Source organism: Anas acuta, chromosome 1 (assembly GCF_963932015.1).
Source record: "Anas acuta chromosome 1, bAnaAcu1.1, whole genome shotgun sequence".
Lineage (NCBI taxonomy): Eukaryota > Metazoa > Chordata > Aves > Anseriformes > Anatidae > Anas > Anas acuta.
The window spans coordinates 78,199,333-78,208,498 of record NC_088979.1 but is presented as its reverse complement, the minus strand read 5'-3'; positions in this window follow the sequence as shown (position 1 = coordinate 78,208,498).

The window sequence follows — 9,166 nt, the reverse complement described above, 5'->3', positions numbered from 1 at the left end:
CAATAAAAGGTATCAGGAATAGTGGAAGAAAACATAATTTACATATTCGGCTGAGAATATCATCTGGAAGGTGGGAGAGATGCATTGGCAGAATGTATTATTCTAGCATTTTGTTTAACAAGTCAGTCAAATCAACACATTAGACAGCAAGCCATTGCAACTAATATATATATATGTATGCATATATTTACCAAGTGTGGGAGATTCCTTTTTCTTCTTATTTTTCAGTTGATTAGACTTAAGTGTACAGAACTTTCTATCATGGCAATTTGAGCAAAACTATTGCATTGTAAATGTCAAAACTCAGCACATAGTCAATGTAGCAATTTTTGTCATTACACTCCTAGTTGGTGACATTACCTTCTGCAAGTATAGGTTTCCAGAATCACAAACGCATACATGGCTCTCATTCAAACACAAAACTGAGGTATGAGAAATATAATTAAGTTCAAGCTATGTTAAAAAAAAAAATAAAAAAAAGGTATAAAAACATGGAATATCCCAAGTTGGAAGGGACCCACAAGGATCATCAAATTCAGCTCCTGGATTGAACGTTTTTAGCTGTAAGATGTAACAGACTCAATGCTGACTTGGAATAGGGGAAAAATGAGTCTCCCAAGCCAGTCTTTGAGGGCAAGAGAGGGAATAAACAGCATTTAAACACGTTTTCCTGAAATACTCTAGTGGACTAATGTACAGGGCTCTCTAGTTTCATCTTTTCTCCCAGATGTAGGGATTCAGCGGAAAATATCTGAAGACACAGACAGAGAAGTATTCCACCCTGTATTGCCTTTTCAGGCCTGGAGGCCGTGGCTATTTCATCTGAACTCCTCTGCAATGCAAGCTGTAGAACCTCACCCAGTAATTACGATAACCCAGACCATGCTCTGGGCTACAGCGCGCTTTACAAAACCTGTAGGCACAGCAAGCTTCCCTGCCTCCCAGGGAGCTGTGCTACTGCTGCTGCCACCCCGGGCCAGGGGAGGATGAGGATGAGGATGGGAGGCTGCCTCCTCGTTCACATGCATTTACTCTCACCCAGAGCTGGAGCTGCTGGCACGGTTGTGTAAGGCAGTGCTGGAGGTGCTACAAAGCCAGATGAGTTTGTGTTTCACATTCTGATAACCCAAACCTTTAGAAAAGAAGAGGACACATTAGGTGAGTAATGACAAAAACTGTCATACCGAGTGTTGTTTTGGGGCATTTGGTGGGTGAATTTTGCTGCATCCTGACTTTATTCAGACATATGTTACCTGGGACTTGCTGGCAGTACATTTTTTGTAGTGGGTGATTCATTTTTCTGCCAGGTCTAGCTGCTGGTTATAAAGTTTAATGTGCTGTAACAACATAGAAATTAGGATGGGAAGGAAGGGAGATTTAGAGGTTTCCAGAGAAAACTTGTTCTAACATTTGTTTTATGGTCTAGGAGTCTTTGTGAGTAAAATGTTTGTTTGTTTTCCCCTAGTAAGAGAAGAATTAAAGGCTCGCCAGGCCTTATGACTTACTCATTTTGTGATGCCTGTGTCATGCTCCACCAACTTCACAGGCATTAATCCCACTTTTTTTTTTTTTTTTTTTTTTTTTTTTTCCCTAGGATGGTGAGGAATATGCATTTTGCTTTGTATTTGGAAAGCGGTAATGTATGAACTTACTAAGTCCCAGAGGAAGTTAGTTTACAGCTAGTATGCTAAACATTGTCATTTGTTGCATTTTTCTTGCACCAGATGCTGATTAAGTATCTTGTCCCAAGGAACAAATGGGTATAGGTGGTGACAGTGGCCCAATGTACTTGAAGGAAGCTGTAGCAATGTCCATGATGGCGTTAGCTCTTCATAGCAGGGTTTTCAACAGTGGAAACGCAACATACTTCTTCATATTTAAGGAATTAATCAAAAAAATAATGACTATTTATGCCAACTGGGAGCAAAGTACTAGATGAAGAATACTAGTAGCAGGGTTACACTGTCTGAGGACAGGGCATGTGATGTGGGCATGGAACAGGAAACAACTAAAAAGTTCAGCATTTTACAGCATTTTCAAATATTAAATCAGGGTACAGCTGTTCCAAAATATGTTTAAATTCGTATGCCCATGTGGACCGCTGGGAATTGCTGTTGTTTAAAGATCATCCTCAAACTGTGTAAACAGAGCTGCTACTGTTCCCTGTTCATGCTGTCTCCACCATAATGTAAGCTGAAATACTTTAAGGACACTGCCCAGAGGCACATTCTTTGCTTACTGTTTGTATCTCATTATCTTGCAGGGAGATGCTTCCTTTTAACTGTTTCAAAAGGTTAGCTCCTGCTGCCTGTAGCCTGAGGTGTGTGTAAAGACACTTTGACTTTGTCCCAGGAGCTTCATGCCTTCCATCACTGAGCACTTGTCAAAGTCCAATCAACCCCAAATATCCAAGCTGGCTCCTAATTAATGAGTAGGATAATTTAGATTTGCTGTTTGTGCTTTTAGTGTCACTACAGATCTACAGCAAGGCATATATATGTGACATGCGGTCCTGAGTAACTACAGTTACCAAGAAACATATTTTGGGTTCAGGGTTTGCCAAAGTTTCAGTGAAAAGTTTCCACTGAAATAACATCAACTAGTAATGCCAGCTTGTTTCCAAAAGCAGCTTCCCATGGGCTGTTGGCTTAGATAGGACAAGAAATTCCACTCTGAGCCTAGTGGTGTTTTTTATTTTTATTTATTTTCTTTATTTTTCTTTTTTTTCTTTTTCCTAGAAATTCATGTTTTCCAGTTCTGCCCCTGAAGCTGTGTCCTACCACCCAACATGGTGGCAGGCATGGCACCACAGCTGCTCTGTGGGGTGTCCATGGAGACCCCAGTTTGTCTGACATTTATTAAAACATTTGTGCTGAAATGACTTGTTTTGTGCAGAATTTTTCCCTGTCTACTACTCAGCCATTGTACATGGATGAGAAATACCTAGGCTTTTCTTGTTTGCAGCAGCTTGGGAACAAATATATTTTTGCTACTGACCATGAAGTCACGTTAGCTCTAGAAAACTTGTTATCAGAAGAAACAGCAAGGTGAGGAGTGAAGAGGTACTCTAGATCTTATGATGTCTGCCCCAGTGCTGTTACAAGGAGAGAGGAAGAGAAAACAAAATTTGGGTGTAACATGCCCTAACATGCCCACCTTTTCAAAACGGAGAATGATCCGGACAACTCTTTTGTGCTCTGCAGCTGAAAACCTCCAGGTCTGCTCTGAAGATGCTGAGTGCACGGAGATCTGTCACAGGTAAGTGGCCTGAGGGAATGCAGAAGGTCTGCAGATGGGTCTGGCCTCTGCCACCCCCCTGCATCATGTCTTGTCACCAGGATGGGATCTGGTGCGTACTTTTTCTGTCCTGCCACCAGCCAAAGGGCTGGCAGGATCCTGGGGAGGTTCTGTCATCCCTGCTCATGGACACAGGGGACAATTCCTGGTCTTTATACTTCAGTTTGGGCTAAGCCTTGCAACCAGTATGTCAGTTTCCAGAGGTAATTTCCATTCTGTCACAGTATCAGACGTTCAGGTAAGTGGCCAAGCTGGATGGGCAGTAACTAGGAAATGCCTGCACACTCGTCACTGTACTCAGATCATAGTCCTTTAGGAAGGAATATTCTTATTTCTACAGTATCAGCTTTGTGAATCTGCATTCACTAGCTGTTTTAGAGAATTTGCAGCCTCATGGAAAACAAAAGTGAGGCTGTGTTTGGGGACAGCAAAGGAAACATCTACCAAAGCACACTACTGTTGTGCTTATTACAGTCCCAGGTTTGCATTTTTATCTTTCAAGGCAGAGAATATGGATAGCTGCTGATCTGATCAGCTAACCTGTCAGTGCCAAGGCATGTGAATTTCTTCTGACTGAAGACAATGATGCCAAGTTCAGATGCCAAGGGTTTGATTTAGGCTATTCCACAAACCCTCCTTTTCCACAGCACCACATGCTGTCTTCCAGGAGAGGTGCAGGGAGACAAGTGTGGTATTTGGGAGAGTTTAATCATTTCACACACCTTAGTAATTTGCTAGTAACCTTTGCCAAAAGAAAATGACAGCACCTGCTACGTGAGTGAGATGCTAAAGGGAACAGAACCACATAAAATGTCCACGGACATTTTTCTCCTGTGCTGTCATTTTCCAAGCAGTTAAGCTGGCAGCATAGCACTCTGCAGGCTGTTTTTGGAGGCCAACAGATGTCCCAGTTCAGGACATGCATTAAGGTATCGCAGGATTTTTTTTTTTATTTTATTTTGGGTGCAAGTTCATGAATTGTGTTTTTCAGTAGTGATAAGATGTTGGTCACTTCGGGATGCCATGGAGAAGTCCTGAGAGGTCGTGTGTGTGAGAACATTTGGGGCATGCTGGCTTTTCCCACCATGGGCAGAAGCGTGGGGACATATGTCACTTAAGGGAAATTTCTAGAGGTAACCTCTAACAAGGTCCGTAAAGCCACCTGTGATTGTGGGTGGAAGAGCTTATTGCAATGTAATGTGCAAGATGGGCAGTGAACATTTAACCCCAGTGAGGCTGGGGAAGAGAAGCACTAGAGCAGAGGTGCTCTCAGTTAGAATCTGAGTGCCCTGAATCAGATACCTCCAACCCATAAGCTCCTGTCACTTTCTCATTGGCCTTTTTGTTAGTCCTCAGCTGTTACTGCTATTCCATCCTGGTACGGCATAAGTAGTGGGAAGAGAGAGCAACTGGGTGGAGATATAGAAAGTCACTTGGTTTGGTAAGACCAACCATGGGCCTTTGGGCCTGGAAAGACAAGATGTTGGGTGGTAGTCAGTGACCTGGGGAATATGCCTAGGTGGGTCTGAATGGGGCCTGGCACCATGAACACTGCTGTACAGGACCATCTCAGCTGGCTCCTGTGGCAGTGAGCTTGCTTGTAACTCTTTTGGGTTTTCTCCAGTATAGTCATCTGCTAGTTTAATCAGCAGGAGTGGTAGAAAACTCTCTCTCTCTCTCTCTCTCTCTCTCTCTCTCTCTCTCTTTTTCTCTCTCTCTCTCTTTTTTTTTTTTTTTTTTTTTTTTTTTTTTTTTTTTTTCTTCAGGAATGGTTATGTCTCACTGGAAAGTTTGAGAACCCAAAAGATTTACCACCACCACCACCAAATCCCACTTTTTTTTTTTTTTTCAAAATTAATAAAGAGAGTTTAGAAAAGAAGAGAGAGAAAATGAAATACACTCAATACCTGGATTTGGACCTCACTTAAATTTGGTATTGCATAAAACCACCTTACAGTTCATCAAATTCTAGGAGACTGTGGTAAAAACAAACGAACAAACAAATAATAAAAAAACCACCACCACCATAGCTCTTAAGTACTAGGCTGAGGTTTTTGCTTTAATTGCACCTACCATCTGCTTACTGGTGTGTACTTGTTACATGATATCATTTCATCATATTAGAAACATGGTGGTGTTGATAAACTGTGATTATAACCCACAAGACAAGCCAAAAGATCCTAAAAAATGCTTGGAATCATGGTGATTTGAAAAGAAAAAAGTTTCAGGGTTTGAATTCTTTTTGCATGGTCTGTAGTGCAGAAGTTTTAAAGCCAGTTCAGAAAACAGTGCCAAGATTTATTTCACAGCATAAAAATAAATAAATAAATAAATAAAAATTATGCAGGTGTTCACTGAGAGATGTTTGGCACAAGACAATGAAAAATGGAGTGTTACTGCTCACCTTTCCATTGGGAAGATGCTCTAATCCTCTCTTTTCCACAAAGAAAATACAAGAAACTCGTGTGCAAACTAACGCTAAGTTTGTCCTGCTCCCTAGGAAATTGTGGTACTTCTGTACATCTGCAATGTGTTAACACACAAAAGGTGCTATTGACACTAAGACGTGTTTACTGTTTTTCTCAGAGTTTGTTGGCTTTCATTTAGATGGTGATTTGTGAGACTCTTGTTAAGTAAAACTGCCAACCTACATAAGAGAAGCAAAAATTCCTTGCAGAAGTCTATTTGGTCTGCAATCAATCTGATGGCAAATTTCTGTGAGAGTGAGAGGAAGGGAATATGGAAATTTTGCATACTCAGAACAACAATAAGATAAGGAAAGCCTCTGGACTCCATTTGTGGAAAGGAAAGTAGGGTTACAAGAACCGGAGAATATTATGAATTTCTTCATCTCTTTACTCTGTGTCCACTGAGAGATTGCACAGCAGCTTTGCAGAGAACACGCAGGTAATGCTGAAGATGGCACTGGCGATTTAGTACTCTTGAGAAGAAGCCCTGGCAGATTTAACTGCTGTGGTTTAAAAAAGGACTGTCCCAAATGTTTGCCTTGCTCATCAGCTGGAAATTACTGCCTTGGAGGAGAGGCAGAAGAATATGATATATATTGGTGTCTCTGGGCTCAAGTTTAAATGCTGGAATAGAAAACTGTTTTAATTGGGTGTTGAGCTACCATAATGGACTATATACAGGCAGCTGAGGTCTCAATTTGTAGACAGTGCTTCCATCGCTTGTAAGGTCATGGAAAACCCCTGCTGAAAATGGGCAACAGGGCAGGCAGAAACAGATTAGGCCACTGCAGCTAAATCTGCCAGACCTGTTTGTCAAAATCCTCCTCCCTGAGGTGCAGATATCCCAAAGTCAAGGTCTGGGGACTCAGGCATGGGACAGCTCTGCTGAGCTGAGTTGCAGCAGAGGTTGTATGGTACAAAGGGCACAGCAGTGCTGATGTGCAGTCAGAGTTGGGTCATTTGGATGTGAATTTAGTGATGCTTATAAAATGGATTTCAGCTGATTCCATGCACACATCTACACCTCAGCTTGTTGTTTAGACTCAGTGAAGGCAGGCTTTCTGGGCTCAGTTCATGCCCTCTCAAAGCAGAGATCTAACCTATGCCAGATGAATCACGATCTCAAAATGCATATTTCTCTTCATTAGCTCTAAAGCAAACCTAGCGATGTCTGGCTTGGATTCTAAAGTTAAATTGAAAAAAATCTCATGTTTTGTGTCCAATTTTCCAAATATTTTCTGTAATTCTGTGGTTTGTATCCTTAGAAACCCAAACTAAATTTGTATACCAATACAGATTTAGCAGCAGTCTATTTCACTGTTGCAGCAAATATTTTCTCTAACAATACAAAAAAAAAAAAAAAGCATTATACTTGTCCAGAATAGTAAATAATAATAGTCTTTTTTTCAATGAATAATTAATATGCACAGTTTAAAAACTGATTATCAAGTAGGATAAAAGATCAAGATAGAAGAATATTTCACTGAACTGCTAACAACAATTTACATCTTTGCAAGAGAAAAAAAACAAAAGTGATTCAGTTTATGAGACATTCTGTAAACAGAAAAAGTAATATTGAATGTCATAGTCTCAGCTTTACTGTGCACTTTTATCCATGCAGGATGGTTGCATTTGAATAACGATGAAGTGATTTCTGTAGCTAGCTTTGTTCATGTAGAACTTAGAGTTTTAGGTGCTATTTAAATGGAAAATAGTATTGTAATGACTAAAAGCTCTGTGTTGTGTAAGCTGTTTCAGGTCTGTATTTGAAGTTGTGTTATGTTTATCTTGAAATCCAGACTGATGTTAAAACATGCTCCTTTGTTGTTGGACAATTTTCCATTTGCATCCAAAAAGATTTGCATCTGAGGTAGCTAACTGAGTCAAAACTTTCATACTCTCGGTGCCCAGCAAGGTTGTATAGGCCCTATAGAAATCCCCTGACTTTGGGATATTTTAGCTAATTTATAAATTTACCTTGATGATGCCATTTAGACCAAAGTGATAATGGAAAATGAGTGGCCCTAGATCGTAAAATATTTTTATTTGATTTACCAGGCCAAAGGTAACATACCACCTCTGTATGCAAATCTGAGCTATTAGCTGAAACAAAAGCCCAAGAGACAATTCAATTCTATTCAATTCTTGATTTATGTATTTTCTAGGTATTTTTTTTTTCTGTAATCTGGCTGCACATCAGCATAAAGGCATCTGCAGTATAATCTGGAGGAGCACAATTTTTGGTCAGCAGAAAAGGTGGCTACACTCTGAGCATGCTTCACACGTCCAAATGTAATGAAGGAGAGCTTGAGCTCCCAACACAGCAGAATTTCAGGGCTTGAACCTTCCCTCTGAAGCTCTCTAGAGCTCCAGTGACCCATGCTTGGTTGCCAACATAAGCATAATCAATATGGCCTCAGTGTTGGGAGATAATGGTATGTCTTTTTATGAACCTCACATGCTGATTTCCTGCTTGTCCATACAATGGTGGGGAACACCACAGCAAAGGGAAAGGAATGCAGTTTTGCAATTGGGAAGAAAAACAGCGTTTCTTTGTTTTTCACTCTGTTCTCTGTGTTGCTAATTCATTGTGCCTCTACTACAAACTTGTTTGGCAGAATTCAAAACTAGACTCCTCACAACTGTAAAAAATACCAGCCTTCTTAATGTATGTGACACAGAAAATCTCTGCAAGCTGAAATCTGGCCAAACAGAAACTAATTATTTGGGGAAAATGTGTGCATGTGCTGAAGAGAGACTGTGGTGAGACACCACACAGGACAGGGTGTGGAGAGTCAGGAATTTGCATTTTCACAGAGAGAAATTATTTATGCACCTATGCTGGGCTATCCTTGAACTGCCCTAACTCCACTAAGATCCACTACCTGGATCCTGCTCACGTTGTGGTTTTGCCCAGGTCTCTGCCTCTTTGGTGCTGTCAGAAGACAAGTGTGTTGAAACTAGGAACTCCTTTTGTGACACCTGTGACTTTCTACTCCATGAGATACAAATACGTATGGACCAGGATACCAACACACTAGATATAGTATGCCTGTGGGCTACCAGCCTGCTGTGGGGATCTCAGAGGCCTCCATTTCAGAGAGGATGATGGAGGCAGGAATAGTAGTTAGAGGCTACCCACCACCATGAGGAGAGTTGTGAAGTGTTAGATGCTCTCAGCAGCCTTATCAGCTTCAAGGAAGAGCAGTCTTCAGCTCCTCTGTCGAGACTTATATAACAAAACATGACCAAAAGATGTGCAATGAATACCATATGATTCAAATGATTACCCTAACAGTCAGCAGGTCTCTTGATCAAAGGATCAAACGGCCAAAGTCTCCCCATCCATGGACGACTAGGGACTAAGACATTTCTGTCTTGTAGGCCCCTTCTTACTAGTG